The sequence below is a fragment of the Mobula birostris genome, chromosome 27 (genome assembly GCF_030028105.1).
Source record: "Mobula birostris isolate sMobBir1 chromosome 27, sMobBir1.hap1, whole genome shotgun sequence".
In the NCBI taxonomy this organism is placed as follows: Eukaryota; Metazoa; Chordata; class Chondrichthyes; order Myliobatiformes; family Myliobatidae; genus Mobula; species Mobula birostris.
Window position 1 is genome coordinate 32,768,350 of NC_092396.1, and position 22,552 is coordinate 32,790,901.

The 22,552-nt window shown below is 41.4% G+C and overlaps 1 protein-coding gene across 7 annotated transcripts in view; it reads left to right on the forward strand.

Annotated features, from left to right (window-relative positions):
* eif4g3b (eukaryotic translation initiation factor 4 gamma, 3b) overlaps nt 1-22,552 on the forward strand; it is a 315,184-nt gene that overhangs the window by 134,161 nt on the left and 158,471 nt on the right. The window lies entirely within an intron of this gene.

Below are 22,552 nucleotides of genomic sequence, written 5' to 3' on the forward strand. Positions count from 1 at the left end.
GTCCTTCATGTACAGAGAAGTCATTTTTCAATAGTTCTTGTTAGGAGTGGAGGTTTTCCCTTTGGGTTTCCTTTAAACAGCTGGCTTTTATCCTGTAATTATCACCAGTTTGGCTTCTAAGTCAGCATAATTTTCAGTGTTATTCACATACGATCACCATACGATTACAACCTGGTTGAGCAGAACCGTATCAACGCAGTTTCCAGTGGACCACGCATCATCACTCAGCAGGTCTCCAAGTGGCCAGCCACTGTGGTGAGTGGCATTATGCAAGAAACTATCAAACAAGAACCTCATTTGCAGTAAATACCACTGGCATGGTCACAAAGAAGGCTTTTGCCACTCTTCACTGTCTTCAAGGCCAGTGAAAACAAGAGCAAGAGGTTTCAAAAAACATAAAAATCTGCAAGAAGGTTAATGACCACACTTAAATTTGGTTTCACCAACTAAGCTGCCAACTACTTGCGTTCGGCAGCTCCAGTAGTCACCATCAAGAAAGCCAGCGGTACAGTTAGGTGGTGTATAGACTTCTCAACTGATCTCAATACGAATTCAGAAGACACAACTGTACCCATTACTGGTACCGGTAAATATCTTTGCCAATTGAATGGTGGTCGCTGTTTTGCAAAGTTGGCCTTGGCTGAAGTCTACCTCCAGGTAGAAGTGGCACAAAATTCACAGGAGCTCCTCACCATTACAATGTATAATGGATTGTTTTCCTTTCCCCGTGTCTTTTCAGGGTAAAGGCAGCTCCTTCAATTTTTCAGCTGCTTATGGGCACCATGCTGACTTAGGCTACGTCTACACTACGCCGGGTAATTTTGAAAATGCCGATTTCGAGTAAAAAGGACAGACATCCACACTAAGCATTTTTCAAAATATCTCCATCCACATTAGGTGGATATTTGGGCAAATCTCCTCCTACTTGGCATGCACAGGACACACAGAAAACAAGCGAAGAGGAAACAGTATACTTGGTGCGCGTTTGTCCAGTTACAGAGTAGAAAAACTTTAAAGGAATTGCTCTTGGCTCTCGCGCGGGAGGACTTAAAACTAATAAAGAAACAAATACTGGAGCGTATGGAGGCAACCGACAGGGAGTTCACGGACAGTATGACCCGGCTGACGACGAACATTGAAAAACTGACTAACTCTGTTGCATTAATAAAGCACCTTGTTAAATGTATAAAACATGCCTGCATCAGTGTTATCTTTTATTTTCATACAATGTTACATTAGGCTGTTACACATCTATTGTCAGAGAAGTACTTGCATAAATAGGTAAACCACCTTCATACAAGCAAGGACAGAAAATGGGGCAAAGTTTATTCAGTAAGCTATGGGTCAAAGTATTTGGTGAGTACATTTCTAACTCTTCTGGCTTCAGTCTCGCTGCCGTCTGTTCTGAAATTGTTAGGTTATGTGGGGGGTTGCGTTCAAGAAAACAACAAAATGCCGCGCTGCGACCATCTATTCCGGCTCGTCATGACAGTGTTTTTAAATAGTCAGAAAAGCTCACTTTACAATTTAACTGTCGCGCCGTTCACACCGACTGTGCGTTACAACAGCCTACGGCAGTGCTTGCACAGTACCAAGCAGAAGCAGAAAAAGCATTGTTGTTGTGTTGTCATGACAGCGTTTTTAAATCTCTCCGTTTACCCCGTACACACTACAACGAATATTAGACGTTTTCAAATTTATTCACTCTGGAGACCGTTTTCGAAAATCTCCGTTTTCGGGGGATAAAAATGCTATTTTAGTGCGGACAGAGGGTCAAAACGAAGAGAAAAAGCTTCGTTTTCAAAATTATCCGGCGTAGTGTGGACGTAGCCTTACTGTTGCCACTTACCTTGACAACATCATTGTGATGGGCAGTGATCAGACAGAACTACAAGAGTACCTGGACCTCGTTTTGAACCAACGACAAGGCTTTATTTAGATTGTGACTTTGGACAGCGTCCTGATGTCTTCTTTCAAGTGGAAGGGGCTTATCGTAGATGAGCATAGTTGTTGCCCAGGTTCAGATAACATTACTGATATCTTAAAGATGTCAGCACCTTTATGATCATTTTGGACATGATCAGTTATTATTCAGCATTCCTCCCAACAATACACTGGCTAAGGGAGCCACTCCATGCCCTCCTCAGCAAAGGTGCTACATGGAAATTGTCCACAAGCAATATGAAGAGGCTTTTGATGAGGTGAAGAACATGGTTTCTTCCAACCTTCTCTTGATGCATTTAAATTCAGCTGATTCCACAAACACTTCAACCAAAAGTACTGAAGCAATTCCACCGTGGTAATCCGGGCATCAATCGGTTGAAAGCCTTGGCAAGAAGCTTTATATACTGGCTGGGCATAGATGAAGATATTACATCTATGTGTAAGCAGTGTACTCAGTCTTCTGCGGCAGTAGAGAACCCAAGTAGAAACCTCCACAACCATGGCCTCAGTCTGCCACACCTCGTAGTCGAGTACATGTTGACTTCGCGGGCCCTATCAACGGGTGTACCTACCTTTTCCTGGTTGGTGCCTATTCCAAATGGCCAGAAGTATTATGAAAACAAGGCTACCATTCAACAGCCACATCTTCAGCTATCTTGGGATGCCAGAAATGCTTATTTCTGACAGTGGCACCCAATGCAGTACACAAGTTTGCTGCATTCTGTCAGAGCAGTGAAATTATCCATATCTGCTCACCCCCATATCATCCACAGTCCAACTACCAAGCAGAGAGGTTTGTGGATACCTTCAGTCATTTTTGAAATCAAAAGGGGGAAGGAGTATCGGCTGTAGCTCTCAATACATTTCTGCTGACACATCAAATTACACTGCATCCAGGCCTCGAGGGGAAGTTGCCAGCTGAAGCACTTTTGGTAAGGAAACTGCGCACAGCATTGGATGCAATGCTACCACAGAGTCCAACATCCAATCCAGCATTTGGTCAGGTCACAAAGACAGCCACAGAGACATTGGTCATTGGGTGAATTCATTCAAGCCCAGAGCTGCAATATCGGCCAGACAGCTTCACAATGGTCAAAAGCCATGGGTACTAGGTCAGATGGTCAAATGCATTGGAAAATTGCTCTGTGAAGTTATTGTGACAAACATCCCTGGTGTCATCATATTACCAGTTGTAGCCACGTGCTCCCGAAGGCACAACAAGTTCATCATGTGGATCTCAAACACAGGTCTGGGCCTTCAAGGGTTTGATTTACCCCGACCAAACCTACCACAGTACCAGCACAACTGCAAGCAACATCACAATGAGAATGTGATTGATGCAACCATGAAGATGAACTGATCACTAGTGCAAGCTGGTTGTTCCAATCCAATAAAGGTTTATTCTGTGTTCCAGCTTTGTTCTATCTCCTGGCTAGGATCTCTTTAGTAATTGTAGATGAGTGAACATAACACCTTTTGAATGGAGAATTCATTCTGACTTTTAAGTCCTGAATGAATGTCTGCTATCTTGAGACCGTAATTCTCCCTCTGCCCCCTTTTAGTCCTAGATTCTTCAGTCAAGTTGTTATCCCTTAACATTCAAAGTTCAAAGTAAATTTAGTATCAAAGTACATATATCAACCCTGATATTCATTTTCTTGCTGGTATTCATAGTACAAACCCCATTTCCAGAAAAGTTGGGATATTTTCCAAAATGCAATAAAAACAAAAATCTGTGATATGTTAATTCATGTGAACCTTTATTTAACTGACAGAAGTACAAAGAAGAGATTTTCAGTAGTTTTACTGACCAACTTAATTGTATTTTGTAAACATACACAAATTTAGAATTTGATGGCTGCAACACACTCAACAAAAGTTGGGACAGAGTTAAAATAAGATTGAAAAGTGCACAGAAAAGTCATGCTACTGTGACAATTATAGCCACCTGGGCTCGGGAGTACTTCGGAAAACCATTGTCACTCAACACAGTCCGTTGCTGCATCCAGAAATACAACTTGAAACTGTATTACGCAAGGAGGAAGCCATACATCAATTCTATGCAGAAATGCTGGCGAGTTCTCTGGGCCCGAGCTCATCTCAGATGGACCGAAAGACTGTGGAACCATGTGCTGTGGTCAGATGAGTCCACATTTCAGCTAGTTTTCGGAAAAAACGGGTGTCGAGTTCTCCGTGCCAAAGGTGAAAACGTCCATCCAGATTGTTATCAGCGAAAGGTGCAAAAGCCAGCATCTGTGATGGTATGGGGGTGCATCAGTGCCCACGGCATGGGTGAGTTGCACGTATGTGAAGTTACCATTGACTCTGAGGCGTATATAAGGATTTTAGAGAGACATATGTTGCCATCAAGGCGAAGTCTCTTCCCGCAGGACAATGCCAGACCACATTCTGCACGGGCTACAATAGCGTGGCTTTGTAGACACGGAGTGCATGTGCTTGACTGGCCTGCTGCCAGTCCAGATCTATCTCCTATTGAAAATGTATGGCGCATCATGAAGAGGAGAATCTGACAACGGAGACCACGGACTGTTGAGCAGCTGAAGTCTTGTAGCAAGCAAGAGTGGACAAAATTTCTAGTTGCAAATCTACTACAATAAGTATCCTCAGTTCCAAAATGATTAAAAAGTGTTATTAAAAGGAAAGGTGATGTAACACAATGGTAAACATGCCTCTGTCCCAACTTTTGTTGAATGTGTTGCAGCCATCAAATTCTGAATTTGTATATGTTTACAAAATACAATTAAGTTGGTCAGTAAAACTATTGAAAATCTTTTCTTTGTACTTTTGTCAGTTAAATAAAGGTTCACGTGAATTAACATATCACAGATTTTTGTTTTTATTGCATTTTGGAAAATATCCCAACTTTTCTGGAAATGGGGTTTATAAATACAAGAAACACAATAGAATCAAATGAAGACTGCACTCAACAGGACGGACAAACAACCAATGTGCAAAAAGCAACTAAGTGGAATGGAAAAGAAAGAAATAATAGTAAAAATGGTAATAAAAATAATAAATAGAAAACATGAGATGAAAAGTACTTAAAAGTGAGTTCATTGGTTGTGGGAAGAGTACGATGATGGGACAAGTATTGTTGACTGAAGCTATTCCCTCTAGTTCAAGAAGATGATGATTGAAGGGTAATAACTTCTCCTAAACTTGATGTTGTGCATCCTGAGGCTCCTGTATCTTTTCCTGATGGCTTCTGCACAAAGCCATGATGGCCTAGATGATGGGGTTCCCTGACGATGGATGCTGTTTTTCTGGGGCAGTGCTCTGTGTAGATGTGCTTTACCTGTGATGGATAGGGCTGTATCCTGTATTTTGTAAGCTTTTCCATAAAAATATTATTTTTTATATTTATTGGTTTAAACTATAGACCTATCTTCCCTTGATGTACAACCTCCTCATTTCAGTAAGTAATCTATTGTTGTTCTATCTACCACCTTCATTCCCACTCTACAAACTCTTGTAAAGTCCTTGCAGGACAGTGTTGAAGCTGTTATCATTTCAAGCATGCACCTTGGAGGTATGAGTGGACTTTTGGGTCTAAAAATCTAAATACATAAAATACACTATTACAATTATCTGCAAGTGTTTTTCCTCAATAGCAACTTCCAGCACCCAGTATCTAATGTATTGCTTTTCTGAATAATCCTATTGAAGTTCTTGAAAGAAATAGTACTAATTTTTTCCCTCCTTGTGTAAACTTTCACAACTGTCGGTATAGGCCATGATACTGCTCAATAATGCCTGTAGTACTAAAAAAACCCCAAGACAGTCATTTTTATTTTGCCATCTCAAAGTTGTGCTTTGGCCAATAATTGAGCTAGATTACCCTATTGAGGTTCTTCTCACATTATATTATAAGAAGCGTTAACTTATTGATGAAGATCCAAGACCGATTAAAAATTTAGTACCTGGCTAGGTGTACCAACTGAGTGGAGTGTTCAAGGTCATCTTCAATCTGTCTGCCCAAGAACAGGATGAGCTGCCTCAATGACCGTAGACTGGTAGCATTCACATCTACTGCAATGAAGTACTTCAAGAGGTTGGTTATGGTGAGAATTAAGTGCTGCATGAGCAAGGACCTTGAAGTCTGCTGTAATTTCCCTACCACTGCAACAGATCTACAGCAAATGTATTGTCACTGGCTCTCTACTCTGTTTTGCAGAACCTAGGCAAATACAAAATGTGTTAAGCTGCTGTTGATCAATGACTACTCTGCTTTCTTTACACCTATGACTGTGTAGCTAAGCACAGCTCAAACACCATCTATAAATTAGGAAATGACACTACTATTGTTGGTAAAATCAGAGATGGCAACAAAGAGCATATAGGATTGAGATAGTTGGGCAGGTTGAATGGTATCGCAACAACAACTTTGGACTCAGCATCAGGGAGGCCAGGAATTGATTATGGACTTTAGGAAGGGGAAGTTGGGCGAACATGTACCTCTTCCACATGGAAGGGTTAGAGGTGGCAAAGCATTGCAGAAACCTCTCCACTTGAAAAACTAGTCCATCTCTGTCATGATCACTATGGTTATTTGGAAAGTGGCAACCCCGTGATAAAATCCATGGTGATGTCGGACTACGGTCTTCGAGGGTCTGGCAGGGAACACAAGAGCCCAGAGGAAATGGACTGAGCACATTGAGGGCAGGCAGCAACGAATTGACGTACATTTGCGATCATAGTGGGTAGCAGACACCAATAGAATCAACAAACTCATTCGTAAGGACAGTGATGTGGGGATGGAACTGGACTCTCTCACGGTGGTGTCTGAAAAGAAGATGCTGTCTAAGTTGCATGCCATCTTGGTCAATGTCTCCCATCCACTACATAATGTACTGGGTGGGCACAAGAGTACATTCAGCCAGAGACTCATTCCTCCGAGATGCAGCACAGAGCGTCATAGGAAATCATTCCTGCCTGTGGCCATCAAACTTTACAACTCCTCCCTTGGAGGGTCAGACACCCTGAGCCGATAGGCTGGTCCTGGACTTATTTCATAATTTACTGGCATAATTTACATATTACTATTAACTATTTATTACTATTTTTCTATTACTATTCTATTACTAGTTATTATTTCCATGGCTATTACTATTTACTAATAGTAGTATTACTATTACTATTTCTATTACTATTTATTATTTATGGTGCAACTGTAATGAAAACCAGTTTCCCCCGGGATCAATAAAGTATGATTATGACTATAGTGAGCCACAAATATCCGGGATATGCCATGCACCTGGATGGGCCCAGTGAAGTGCTTCAGAGCAGCATCATGCTTTAGATCCTGGTGCATTTGGCTCTCAAGGTCCTGGACAATTGGGGCAAGAATCTGGCAGAATGGAATAATGGACTTGAGGGTCGATCTCCATTTCAGATGGGTCGAACTATCTGACAGGCCTTCTGCCTTAGTATTCTTGGAGTCAGATCAGTAGGAGATGATGATGTTGTTATTCTTGAAGAAGAGAGCCCAGTGAACCTGAAGTAAGTTGACTTGACAAGTCTGCTGGATGAATAACTGGTAATCAGTCCAGATCAGGAATTGCTCAGTGTTTCCTAACAGCCAATGTCTCCACTCCTCCAAGGCCTGATGGCAGGTAACTCCCTGTCTCCTACTTCATAATGGCGCTGTGTAGAGTTGAACTTGAGTGAGAAGGCGGCATAAGCGTGTATCTTCCTGTCTGATCCTTGCTGGTAGGGAATAGTCCTAATGCCTGCATCAGTTGCATCTACCTCTACCACTGAGGTCCATAGGGGTTTGGATGGTGGAGAGTGGAAGTGATGATGAAGCATCTCCTGAGCTCCTTAAAATTGTGGTCATTGTCAGCAGACCATGTTATCTGTGAGGTTGGTGATCTGGTTGGAGAGATCAGAGGTGTGGTGATTTGTCTAGTTCCTGATGAAATGGCAGTAGAAGTCGAAGAACCCTAAGAAGTGCTATAGCTGTTTGAGGGAGTGTGGGTGGGACCATTCAATGACAGCATACACTTTCTCTGGGTCCCTGATTATACCTTAGGGTTAAAGGATGTAATCCAGGAAAGAAATGACGGGTATAGAACTGGCACTTCTCTTAACTTGCAGTAGGGTTGGTTTTCGAGGAGATTCCAAAGGACTGACTGGACGTTACACAGTGTCTTGGGGGTCCTTGGAGAAGGAGAGAATGTCGTCGAGGTAGATGAGCACATGCCTGTGTGGTATGTCTTCGAGGTACTCATTAATGAAAGCTTGGAAAATGGCTGGGCTGTTGGAAAGTCTAAAGGGCATCACCAGCTATTCATCGTGGCCAGTGGGTGTTACAAATGCTGTGTTCCACTCATCCCCCTGGCGGATGTTGATCAGGTTGTACGCACTCTGTAGATTCAGTTTGGTGAAGATCTGGGCCCTGCAGAGTGCTTCAAATATGCTAACCATCAAGGGTAGAGGGTACTGGTTCTTGAGTAATTTTGTTGAGTCAATGGTAGATGGGGGATGAAGACCCTGTTTTGCTTTTTGACAAAGAAGAATCCTAAACCAGCTGGTTAAATGAAGCCATGCTGTAGTGCTTCAGTGATGTAGTCATTTATGGCTTAGGTCTCAGGAGGAGAGAGGTAGTCCCTTGGAGGAGGTTGACCATGCAGTCATATGGTCTATAATGTGGTAGTGTACTGGCTTTCCTTTTACTGAAGGCGATGGCTAAATTGTGGTATTCCTGCAGGAGTGTGGTGAGGTCAGGAGCTTCTTTCATCTCTTCAGACTTATGGGGTGAAATCAGCTGAGGTTGCAGACAGATGAGTCTTCAACTCAGCAGTGAACTGGATGACCAGGTGAAGTGTGTGTTGTGAGTGGAGAGACAAGGGTAACCCAAGATGAGAGGAGTGTTGGGTGAGTTGATAACAAGGAATTGGATGGACTCACAGTGCTTCCAGTGCTCATGTGCATAAGCCATCTGCGCACTGTCACATTCACATCAATGGCTATGATGAAAAAGGGGTGAGAGATAGGCTCAGTGGGGACCCCAAGCTGCACACAGTACAGTCCAGAAAGTTGCCTCTGCACTGGAATCCACCAGAGCTATTTGGGTGTGAAGGAGGATAGAGAGTTGGGCTGTGGTGCTGGAACAAGAGGCTGGAGGGAAACTTGCCAGATAGGCCCCTTGTTTCTACAGTAGTGCCATTTCCCTGGTCGCAATGGACATTTGCTGTGTGGGTGATCGACAGCTTCACAGAAGGCACACAAGTTGTTTCTCCACCAACGCTCATGAATGCATTAAGGGAGCTCTCCCCTGCCTCCATGGGTAATGGAGGTGTTGTTGATGGGGGTCATGAAATGGTTTTGGAAATGGAACTGGAGTTCTGGTTAATGATCTTGAGGGTCATTCCATCAGACAATCGTTAAATCAGAGGCCCAGAATTATGAGGCTTTTGAGGTCAGTGGGTATCTCCCATGTAGACGGCTGTGATGGTAATGGGACAGCCATGCTTCCGCATTGCAGTTGCACTTTTCTGAATTCCATGGAGTTTTCTAGTGCTGAGTGTGTGCCTTGACACAGGCAAAGTATCTGATCCGTTGCCTCCCATCCACTTCCCGGACGGTCGAAAACCTGGTGCTTTTCAGCAGTAAAATCTTCGGTTGCAAATGGGCCAGGTCTGAACTTGCTCAGTCTAGAGAGAGATGATGAATGCAAATTTGGCTCCGTCCGTAATATACAGCGATGTATAAGACGCATTGGGAGATAAAGTTGCAGCAACATGTTGGGAATCTGTCGAAGTGTTCAGGCAGAGGAAGCCAGGGCAGATGTTCATTGGTGCAGGGTTGCTGTATTGAGACGTTGAGTTGGTTGAGAATGGTGAGCCAGATGGTCAATGATTTCCTGTTGGTTCAGGATCAAGTGCTCCTGTCCACAGACGACTTCCTTTAGGTGAGCATATTCTGCAGGTTCTGCTGGGTCAATCATTGGTTTATTCATCAGGAAATATAAGGGACACTTGATCCAAATGCAGATCAACAGAGACAGTTTAACAGTGAGCGATCACTTTAATAATAAACTGCAAAATAAGAAACCATGAGGGGACACGAAACCAGAGAGAACAGATACTTAACACAAGGTAACTGAAGGCTAGGAGCAACTGGTTGAGGCTGGCTAGTTTGAATGAATGAATAAGGTTGTGGATGAAAGATGGGTTTAAATAGGTTGCAGGTGATAAGTTGGAAATGAGTGGCAGGTGACTCCTTTTTAGCTAGGTGGAAACGGGGAGGTACCTGACACATAATGTAGGTCCAAGTTACAGCAGTTCAAGTAAGAATTCACCCTTATGGAATTTACACATTACCACCAAAATTCTAGGATGCAAAATTAGAATTTGCTCTCATGATAATGATATGTTTAAGAAGTTTCTTCAACCACGTTCTAATGACTTGGCTTCTCATTATTGAAAATCATGATATGGATTAGTAGTGTAACCCTGTAGTGTTACAGGACAATCCGTACTGCGAATGTCATGTTATCAAAACTATCTGTTCAGATAATATAAAAGATACGTGGTTGACTCAAGCTGACGCCCATACAGTCTGCCAATATAAATATTTCTGAGATCTTGTATTGCACGTCCACATTTGCTTGTTTTGTTTCATAGTTGTGTATGGCTGCCTATGTGTGCTCTTTGGGATGAAAAATATTGTATAAATACAATTCTTTTGGAATTTATAATTAACTTCCAGCTTTTGATGCTTTTAATTAAACATTTTGTGGAAATCTTAAATCCTTAAGATTTCACAATTACATTGGTAGTACAATCTTTGTGCTTAAATTTTCAGTAATGGAATTCACTGCATCAGTACTTGAAACTATTTGAATTTGCACTGCAGTAGAACTGCAAGCAGCTTCAGATTGAAAGAGAGTGTTTGTATAAGTGTATTGTGCCATGTGTGGTTATTGCAGTAATTTCATCCTTTGAGCTTAGCTTTGTAAAGGTCTCTACAGGTTTGATCTAGTTTTTTTTCCCCTTTAGTGTGTAGTGTGAAAATATACCAACTGCATGATGCAAAGTTCTTCCACGAGGAACTGTCCTCTTCACATCCTCTCCCACTCTTCTAAGCACAAGCGGATTCAAGCCAAGCCCTCCCTACTTCCCTAGCTTTCCTCATTAGATTACCTCCTCTTCTGTCTCCTCCCCACCCCCCCCCCATCCATAGGGGCCGAGAGGGAAAATGGATCACCAATGATGCAATGGCAGAGCTGATTCGATGGGCCAAATGGCCTAATTCTGCTCCTATATTTTATGGTCTTATTCTAGGTTTAAGTCACATAAATCTTCTTCGAACAGCTGGTGTATTTAAATTCTTCCTTAAACAATGAAATAAGGCAACTGGGTGTAAAATCATCAATGCCCAAATGAATATCATGCACTAGGACATCTAAATCCCTTTGCACCTTGGAAGTTTTCTAGTCTCTCTATTAAAATATATTTGTTAATTTTTTTACAAAACAAAATGGACAGTTTCACATTTTCCGAAATTATACTCCAATTGCCAGGTTTTTGCTCAGTTTCTTAAATTACCTATATCCCATTGTAGCCTCCTCATGTCCTCTTCATAATTTATTTACCATGCTTTCAGTGAGACATGGTAAGGTAGTGGATCAATCCTTGTGGGAAAGTAATTGCATCTTATCAACATAGAGACTTTTTTCCACTATATGATGTTTCCTACCCTATATAGTTCTATTTTCCACAATAAGCTTTGACGTGTCACCTTATTAAATGCCTCTGAATATCTAAATATTATACATTTAGCATTTCCTTTTTCTGTGCAGTGTATATTCCTCCTTTAAAGAGTTCTAATAAATTAGTTGAACATCATTTCCTTTTCATAAACTACAGTGACTTTGATAACTTTGAAGTTCTTTAGCTGCGCCACTATATCATTATAGAACACTTGATCTATGGCAACTGTTAAACAAGCTGTCTTTTAGTTTCATATTCTTGTTCATGTCTTTTTGAAAAAATAGTTATTAAAGTAAAAGTTGATGAATATGTTTTTGGACACTGGTACAATGGACTGGAAACGGTGATTTTATTGAATGGTGCAGCACGCTTCAGGAGCTCCCTGTTTTTTTCAATGGTCTCTACTGCAGGTGTTACACATCTCGAACTCATCAGAACTAAAGCTTGTATTCTTTAAAAACAATTCTGCAGTGTAGCTTTGCAACCACTTTGGCTATTGAAAATGTCCCACCGCGAATGCAGCAATAACTGTCACCAGTTAGTAGTAATTTCAATATGAACATGCGAGTAATTATTTTGAAAGACAGAATGGTCAGCGCAGCAGGTACTGTTGTCAGTTCAGAGCTTCTATCCTGAAAGAACTGTGTTCAATTCTGACATTGAGTGCTGTCTGCATGGAGTTTGTGTATTCTTCCGATTTAGGTTCCCCTTGGATGCTTCCGTTCCTCTGCCTCTTTCCCTAACCCACCACCACCAAATACAAAACCAAACTGGGCATTGTAGATTATACTTAACCTAAAAGCTTCTACAGATGCTGGAAATCTGGTGTACAAAGCAAACCTTGGACCTGATGCTTTGCTTCCTTAGATTTTGATCATAATCTCCAGCAGGAGCATTGTTTGTAAAGTATTAAAATTCTCTTGAGTTGTGGAAAGATTCCAGAGGAAGCATATGGAACAACTTCTGGTGTGTGTGTGTGGTGTAACTCACTGCATTTACTGATTTACTGTATGCACATGCAGGATGGCTTGCAGTGGTTGATACTGCTTGTGTGATTTTTGTGAGCTGTTATGTATATGTGGAGTGAATGAAAATTTGGCCTGTGTGGGGTTGGACATGCGTATGTGGTTTCACATGACCACCTTTGTTTATTCTCAGATGGAGTTTTATCTCTCAGTTTCAATTTGTCTTTGTTTCCTAACTGTAGATGGTGGAGGGTGGGTGGGGGAGAGGAGGTTTTGCTGTGGGCTATGGATGAACAAGGGGTGGGAGCGTTGCTGTGCAGCTGATAAAATTTCATGTCACATGCCGGTGATAATAAATCTGGTTCTGATTCTGACGTATGTGTGACGTATGAAATATCTGGTGTTGGTCCCCTTAAGAAAGCTTATGCCAGCGCTGGAAGCAGTCAGTAAGCGTGTTCAAGGCAAATTCCAGAGATCAGAAGTGTTTACTTTTGTGAATGACTTTATGATTTAGACCAATAGTCTTCAGGGTTTAGAAGAATGGTCTTATTGAGAGAGAAGATCTGATGAGGGTTTGACAAGGTAGATTGGGAGCGCTTCTAATGAGTGGACATAGTTACAAGATAAAGAGTAGTAATTATCTTGCTAGGAATTTCTGCGCATGTTTTATTAAATATCTGGATTCTCAATCTTAAAGGATTGTACAGATGACATCACTGAAAGGACTTAAGGAGAGGCAGATAAATTATTGAAAGAATTCAGAGCAATGTCAGAACAAGAAAAGGAGTTGAGCCCAAGGGTAGATTAACCATGATGATACTGGTTGAGGGCCAGGTGGCAGACACCTACATTTTCTTGATGTGTTTCTACATAAAGTAAATGGTCTTTGTATCTTTGTTTGTTGTATTCAGCTTCCTTTTTATTGTCTAATCTGTGACAATGTTTGTTTTAACCTATTAAGGTTAAATATTAAATATTAAGGTTAAATTGATGTACTGTATAGCTAATGTAGTTATTATAGAGTGGGTAAAAACGTGAAAATTTGAAGAATGCCCTGTGAAGCGCCTCCTTTAAGTGCATAAGGATGAAATAAGATTCCAAATCTGTATGTTAATTGTTCCATTCCACTCACACTCACGCTCTGATCTGTCTTTAGTCTCCTTTTTTATCCAATATATGTATCTGATCTTCTATGTGAATACATTGCAACTTTCAAGTTTTAATATTGAATTTAACAATTTTGGATAGCCTCCATTGAATTTAACAATTTTGGATAGCCTCCTTTAGTTTCCTTGTGCAGAAGTGGCTGTAACTCTGTTTCAGTTTTTCCCCCATGTCTATTTTTTGAGTAATTGTTACCTTGACAATCTTAATCTGTACCCTTTCAAAGATATTACCTTTTTTCTTTACATTTGCTTGTCCCATCCTAAGGTAAGTGCTTACCATTTGAGTTCTGATGAAGAATCCTTGAGCTATAACTGAAAGTTTCTGTCCCTATGGATGACTCTTGACTTTTTTTTGAATACTTTTATAATGCCCTAGTTCAGGGGTCCCCAACCTTTTTTGAACGCGGACTGGTTTATGATTGACAATATTCTTGCGGACCGGCCGACACGGGGGTGGGGGGGGTGGAGGGTAGGGTTGCCAACGGACATGAGTAGCCGTCAAATATGTTGTTTCCCTGAGAAAGACTACAATGACCATGAAGCCTTGCACGGGCACCAGTGTGCATGCGTGTACGTGCCGATTTTTTTTCTACAAATCGTTTTTGGCGATTCTGTACCGGTGGGGGGGGTTGTAATCATGACCGGAATATAGGTGATAAGTGGCTAATATACTCAATTTCATTTCTAAAAGGGTTTGTCTAATGAATTTAATATTAAACACACAGCGCATATTTTCCTCGCATGAATATAGTAATAAGTCAATTATCAGGGAAGGACAGGGGAGCTTGAAGTAAGTGTTGAACGAACTTCCAGTAGAAGTGGTTGAGGCAGGTTCGATATTATCATTTAAAGAAAAATTGGATGGGTATATGGACAGGAAAGGAATGGAGGGTTATGGGCTGAGCGCGGGTCGGTGGGACTAGATGAGAGTAAGCGTTCGGCACAGACTAAAAGGGCCGAGATCGCCTGTTTCCGTGCTGTAATTGTTAGGTGGTTATATAAGTCACTTATAAGTCAATAGCATCATAACATTTTAAGTAACGTTTGGATAATAAACACACAGCACATATTGAACATATGAACATATAAAATCATTGCAACACACCAATATCGCTGAATCAGTGGGAGCCCTGGGTTTGTTCCCCTGAAACAAGACGGTGCCATTGAAGGGTGATGGGAGACAGCGATACTCAAAGGGAGTTCCTTATGTCCAGTCTATTCTGCAATTTAGTTTTCGTTGCATTCATTGCAGAGATATGTTGGAAATGGAAGCAACATTTTCAGTGCTTTGGTGGCTGTCTCAGGATATTTAGCCTTGACTTTGATTCAGAATGCCGGCAGAGATGTTATGTCAAACATACTTTTCAGCCCGCCATCATTTGCAAGCTCGAGGAGTTGATCTCCTTCCTGTGTTGACATGGATGATGCGCGGGTAATGATCTTGCATGCGTTCAAGCTCAACAGTGGCCGTGACACATGAGGAAAGGTACAGCTGACTCCTATTCCCAAATCATATCGTTTCCTCGCGGCCCGGTAGCACATGCTTTGTGGCCCGGTGGTTGGGGACCGCAGCCCTAGTTCATAATTTTACTGTATATGTATTTCACTTAGCAGTTCTGTAGAGCAGTCTGTTCTGTTTTCAGCTTGTTTGGGTTATTGCTGAAGATGAGAGATGAGGAGAAATGTGTGCCATCCAATTAGGATGGTCAGATTAGATTAGATTATGAGGACATGCAGTCCTCTTTTATTGTCATTTAGTAATGCATGCATTAAGAAATGATACAATCTTCCTCTGGTGTGATATCACAGAAACACAAGGTAGACCAAGACTGAAAAACTGACAAGAAACACATAATTATAACATATAGTTACAACAGTGCAAGCAATACTGTAACTTGATGAAGAACAGGCCATGGGCATGATAAAAAAAAGTTCAAAGTTTCTCAAAAGTCCCATGATCTCACACAGACGGGAGAAGGAAGAAAACTCTCCCTGCCATGCTTCCAGCACTGCAAACTTGCTGGTGCAGCATCCTGGAAGCAACCGACCACAGTCCGACTCTGAGTCATCCGAAAACTTCGAGCCTCCGACCAGCCCTCCGACACCGAGCACCATCTCTGCCGAGCACTGGTTAAAGGGAGGTTTCTCTGGTGAGGGATGCTAAGGTTAGGCTTGGGGCTTTTGCTCGAGAGGAGATGAAGAAGTAGGACGTGGGAGAGAAGAGGATGTAGGATTCGACTTGGAGTGGGGCCATGATTCAAAGAAGCCAGAGGCGAAATCGATTGAGGATCGGGGACTATGGGGAAACTTTGAGATCCAACTTATGCACTTTTGACAGTTTCATTAAAATGAGCCCTTTTCTTTTTTGTTCTTTTTGTTACTAACCCTTTAGTCAAACTAAGATTCATAAATATACTCTTTTAATCCTATGCTGTGTACTGTCTGTTAATTTGTGGCACAAATTTGTAACAGGGTAGCAAATTACTCAGCATCCACATAAGCGGGTTTGGGGTGGGAGAGTACCTGAATCTCACGTGTCTGGCGGGGCTGGAGGTTGTCTTCCCTAGACTTATGCAGCCAAGGAAACTGGGGGGTTCATTTCCAATATTTTTTGCTTTTATTTTGAATTTCCAGCAGCTTCAAGTTTTTGCTCCACTAATTTTAACTTCTCTTGTTATCCATGGATAGATAACTTTTCGGTTGACTTTAGTCGTAATAGGATATGAATTTGTATTAATTCGTCAAATTCTAGTCTTTGCTTGTCTATTGCCTTTTATTTTAATGTAATTTCTTAAACTAATAATGTCAATTCAAACCAAGTATCTCCAAAGATTGCTTTTAGTTTCTAATTAAGCTAATTTGCTTTGAATTTTGATGTATGTATTGTAAATCACTCTAAAGACTTGTAAACTATTAAATTTTCATTGATCAAATAGTAGATCTAAAATACATGGAACTTAGGAAAATAGAGGGCTATGGGTAAGCCTAAGTAGTTCTAAGGTAAGGACATGTTCAGCACAGCTTTGTGGGCTGAAGGGCCTGTATTGTGCTGTAGGTTTACTATGTTTCTAAATTAAGAACTTTCCTGTATTATCCCACCTTTTTACATCAGGATTGCCATCTCCTTTTCCATTTTGCCCATCTTTTGATCATTGTGCAACCATATATATTTAGTCATTATTTGATTATACCCAAATATTTTTATTTGTATCATCTATTGTAAATCATTTATTCAGATAGATCACCTTCATCTTTGTAATTTGTACCATTTTTGCTTACTCTCTTTAACTGGAGTTCAACTCTTAAGTTTATATACTTTGTTCCTTCCTGACAAGTTGTGCTTATTCCATCTCTATACTGTTGCCTTTGTCCCTCCTCTTTAGCGTCAAATTTTAATGGAATAATCTTGTGCACAGCTCTTATGTTTTGCTTTGTTAGAGCGCCGGTCCCTTCTCAATCAAGTGAACTCATTCCAACAGAACAATTTCGTCTTTTCCCTGCAATGCCTCCTGGGATGAAAGCTAGTTCTCTTAACATCAGTCTTTGAAACACGTGTTCATCACTGGTATACTCGATCCTCTGTCACCTTTTGCATGGCCCAGGTAGTAGTTCAGAGATTACTACCTTTATTGTCCTGTTTTTGAATCTGTACACTAGCTGCTCATTTTATCACAGCAGAATCTCTTGTCTTTGTTGTTCAGTTCCACATTGATTGTGACAGATGGATTTTTCCTCTGCCACCATAAGTTTTTTTTTGCGACCCTGAAGAGATTTTCTTGACCCTGGCACTGGGATTCATGTTCACATCTGCAGGGAACAGTATTTATCCCCCTAATTATGCTGTCTCCTGATAGTACTACTTATTTTATACTCCCTTGAATAGCACAGTCCCTGTGGTGTAGGCAGGCTGCTCATCTTTGCTGAATTGTCTGCTCTTGTTCATTCAGGGTACAAAAATGTCATAGCTGTTGAGCAAGAGTAAGGGCTGAGGCACCTACAATGTTGCCTTCAGAACTCCATCCTGACCTTACTCATAGCTGCATTGTTCTCTATCTCCTTATTGATGGATTCTGAAGTACTTTATCTGAGGTGTATGACTGCCTTTTAGAGCAGTAGCATTTCTCCTGTCAGGAACTCAGACAGTAGCTCACCTATTGCTTTTAATGGTCTCTGTGGTCATAATTGCCATGGATCTCAAAGGTTTTCTATCAGCTCCTATGTTATACCGATGCAGTGCGACACAACACACCAAACCAATTTATTTATAAAACTAATGAAAGGGGCAAGAACGAGTATCAAAATAAAAGGATGACTAAAAGTGGTAAAGTAATTGAATAAAGAGAGAAATTTTAAGAACACTGCATTAAGAGTTATTCAGATTGCAATGTCTGTATACATGTAGAGAGCAAATAGAATTACAGAAGGGTATAGCATGTTGGCTGTTACTGTGTCGTGGTTAGGGAAGGGGTCTAAGACAAAGCTTACTACACAGTAGACCGTAAGATGTAGAAACAGAATTAGGCCATTTGGCCAATTGAGTCTGCTCAGCAATTTGATCATAGCTGATTTTTTTTTTATCCCTCTCAACCCCATTTTCATGCTTTCTCCCTGTAACCTTTGATGCCTTTGCTAATCAAGTACCTATCAGCCTCCACTTTAAACATGCCCAATAACTTGACTTCCACAGCCAGTTGTGGCAATGAATTCCGCAGATTCACTGCTCTGTGGGTAAAGAAATTCTTCCTTATCTCTGTTATAAAGGGATGTCATTGTGTTCTGAGGCTTTGCACTGTGATCATGACTCTCCCGCTATTGGTAACATCCTCTTTTATGTCCACTTTATCTTGGGCCTTTCAATATTTGATACATTTTGTTTGGTCTTGGCAGGCATTCTTCAGACTAAAGTTCTGTTATACTCAGGCCTATATAGGGAAGACATTGGTGAATACTATGAATAGTGTACAAATATGTACACCGCTTCTTTTTACATTGTACATCAACGATTTGGATTATGGAATAGATAGCTTTGTGGCTAAGTTTGCTGATGATATGAAGATAGGTGGAGGGGCTGGTAGTGCTGAGGAAACAGAGTCTGCAGAGAGACTTGGATAGATTGGAAGAATGGGCAAAGAAGTGGCAAATGAAATACAATGTTGAGAAATGTATGGTTATGCACTTTGGCAGAAGAAATAAACGGGCAGACTATTATTTAAATGGCGAGAGAATTCAAAGTTCTGAGATGCAACGGGACTTGGCATTCATTTCTAGAGGAATAGAGTATAGGAGCAGGGATGTGATATTCAGGCTCTATAAGGCGCTGGTGAGACCTCACTTGGAGTACTGTGGGCAGTTTTGGTCTCCTTATTTAAGAAAGGATGTGCTGACGTTGGAGAGGGTACAGAAAAGATTCACTAAAATGATTCTGGGAATGAGAGTGTTAACATATGAGGAACGTTTGTCTGCTCTTGGACTGTATTCCTTGGAGTTTAGAAGAATGAGGGGAGACCTCATAGAAACATTTCGAATGTTGAAAGGCATGGACAGAGTGGATGTGGCAAAGTTGTTTCCCATGATGGGGGAAGTCTAATACGAGAGGGCATGACTTAAGGATTGAAGGGTGCCCATTCAGAACAGAAATGCGAAGAAATGTTTTTAGTCAGAGGGTGGTGAATCTATGGAATTTGTTGCCACGGGCAGCAGTGGAAGCCAAGTCGTTGGGTGTATTTAAGGTAGAGATTGATAGGTATCTGAGTAGCCAGGGCATCAAGGGTTATGGTGAGCAGGTGGGGGAGTGGGACTAAATGGGAGAATGGATCAGCTCATGATAAAATGGCAGAGCAGACTCGATGGGCCGAATGGCCGACTTCTGCTCTTCTGTCTTATGGTTTTATGTCATCATAATTAATAGAAACAAAATTAAACCAGAGATCAGTGAAGAACAGTGTGGCTTTGTCAAAGGCAAGGGAACATCAAACGCCACTTATATTCTCAGGAATATTATCGAAAGGTCAATAGGAGTACAACAAGATCTGTACTTCTGTTTCATTGACTACACAAAAGCCTTTGACACAGTGAAACACCAAGTCATCATGAAAATGCTTAAAGATATTAATATCGAGGAAATGATCTAAGAATAATTAGGAATCTGTACTGACAACAAAGTGCAGCCATACAGATAGACAACGAGAGTGGTGAATCAGCCAATAAAGTGATGAGTCAGACAGGGTTGTGTTCTATCACCAGACCTGTTCTCCCTGTACAGTGAAAACTTCATGAGAACCATACAAGACCTACCTGGAATAAGTATAGGAGGATACAATATCAACAACCTCTGCTATGCAGATGATACAGTACTGAAAGCAAACAGTGAAGTAAATTTACAGAATATGGAGTATGGGGTGTCAGGGAGGGGTAGCACCTCTGGTGGGGGAACATGTCGCGTCCTTTTCAAGGCGGTTAGTCCACCTTTGGTCCCCACCTGGCACTCAGCTCTCACCTGTGGCTCCCCGTAGCTGTTTGCATGCGACAGTGGCCACACCCCGGGCAACGGCTTCGACAAGCCGGCTAAACCAGGTGAGGGTAGCCGACGGGTCTCAAACCCTCGGTGAGATAGGGAGTTGTCTATCCCAGCATGTGAAGACAGACTCCGGCGGATTGAGCGAACGAGACCAATGGAAGGTCCAACAGTCAAGAAGACGGTTTCTGCAAGCGTCATGGAACGTGTAGAGCAGGACAAGACACAGAAGACGTCCTGGTCATCCACTGCACATAGTCCCATTTCCAGCCGTCTCGACTCTGTCTTGCCACTGGATCCAGATGGGAATTGGGAAGAGAGAGTGAGGCTGATGCTGCGCAACTCTCCCTCACTTAAATCCAAATCATGCGCTGGTCTCGACACCATCAACAAAACAAACAAATTTACAGAAACAAGTATCTACCATCACCACAGAGAACGAAAGACTTGGCCTAACCTTAAACAAAAAGAAAGCTGAAGTAATGGTAATAGCAAAGAAACCTGATATCCCAAACTGTAGGATCGTATTGGGAAATGAAATCCTGAAACAAGCTCACAACTTCAAGTACCTTGGATCATGGGTAACATCTGATGGCAAATGCAAAACAGACATATAAGCAAGAAATAGCAATGGCAAGAACAGCATTTACAGAAATGAGAAACATCCTAATGAACAAGAAAATAGCAATTGACATCCGCCTTAGAACTCACAGCTGCTACATTCTTCCTATATTGATCTATGGCTGAGAGTCATGGACCATCACAATGGAAAAAAGAATCAATGCAGCAGAGATGTGGTTCCTCAGAAGAATGCTATGCATATCATATACGGACAGGATAACCAACGAAGAAGTTCTACAGAGAACGAAAACAGTGTACATTACTTTAAAAAATCAGAAAACAGCAATCAAAATTCTTTGGACACATCCTGCGAAGAGAGACATTAGAACATTTAGTTACAACTGGAAAGTTGGAAGGAAAAAGAAGCAGAGGCAGACAGAGAATAAAAATGATAGATGGAATAACATCATGGTTAAAAACAGGGGAGGTAACAGCTACAATTCGGAGGATCAGGGACCGTGATGGATGGAGAGACATGATCGCCCATGCCGAATGGCAAGGCACCTTAATAATAATATATAATTAATAGTCACCCGGTATATATTCTGCTTTTATCAAAGGAATGTATTAAAGAACATCTGGTACCAGACTTAATCAGAGTTAATTGTGCAGTAGAACAGACAGAAAGAAATGACCAGTGGAATTGGTCAAGTTTGTATTAATTTCAAGAAACTGGTTGATTATCAAGCAAGGTAGATTTTGTGATGTATATTTCAAGATGGTTAAATTATGGCTGTACACAACACAGAAAGAAAATACTAGCCATGCAAATATTGTTAAGTAAAAAGTAAGCTGGATTATGCAGCAAGGCTGCCAGCAGAGTAAATGATAAAATTAGTACAGTGGATTCCAGTTAATTGGGACACATCAGAACCAGTACATTTTGGCATAATTAAGCTGCCATAATTAGCCGAAGTTTCATGGAAATAGTTTTTTAAGAAGTATGAAAAAAGACTGACTACTGTTTAACTGTGTAGCAAATTATGTATTTAAATAAAATACAGAACATATTAGTATACTACCAATGCTGCTACAGTATTATAAAACAGTGTATTAGTTGCTATTGATTGAGGAATTCATATCTAGTGTATGCTACCATGTATGAGATGTCCGGGGAGGGGTAGGCACCTCTGGTCAAGGGGCTTGTCATATTCATTCTGGGGCAGCTTGCTCACCTTTGGTCTCCACCTTTCAGCTCTCACTTGTGGCTCCAAGTAGCTGTTGGTATGTGACAGCAGCCACACCCTGGTACAGTGCTTCGAAAGTTGGGTTAAGCCAGGTGAGGGTAGCCAGCAGGCTTCACACCCTGATGAAATAGAGACATGCCTATCCTGGCATGTGAAGTCAGCTCCGGCAGACTGTGCAGTTTAGGTCAACAGTGAGATCCAACGGCCAAGACGGTGGTTCTGCTACCAAGAAGAGTGAAGGCATAATAAGCGACAGAGGTAGTCATGATTATCCACTGTTATAAGCCATGGACCCTGGCTTCTGAACTCGAGGGAGTGGAATTGTCCCAGTTTAAAAACTCTCCTGCTCAGATTCACTGTTGTTGCCAGATATAATGGACAACCAACATGCTGTTGTGTTCTTTTGATTGACTGCAAA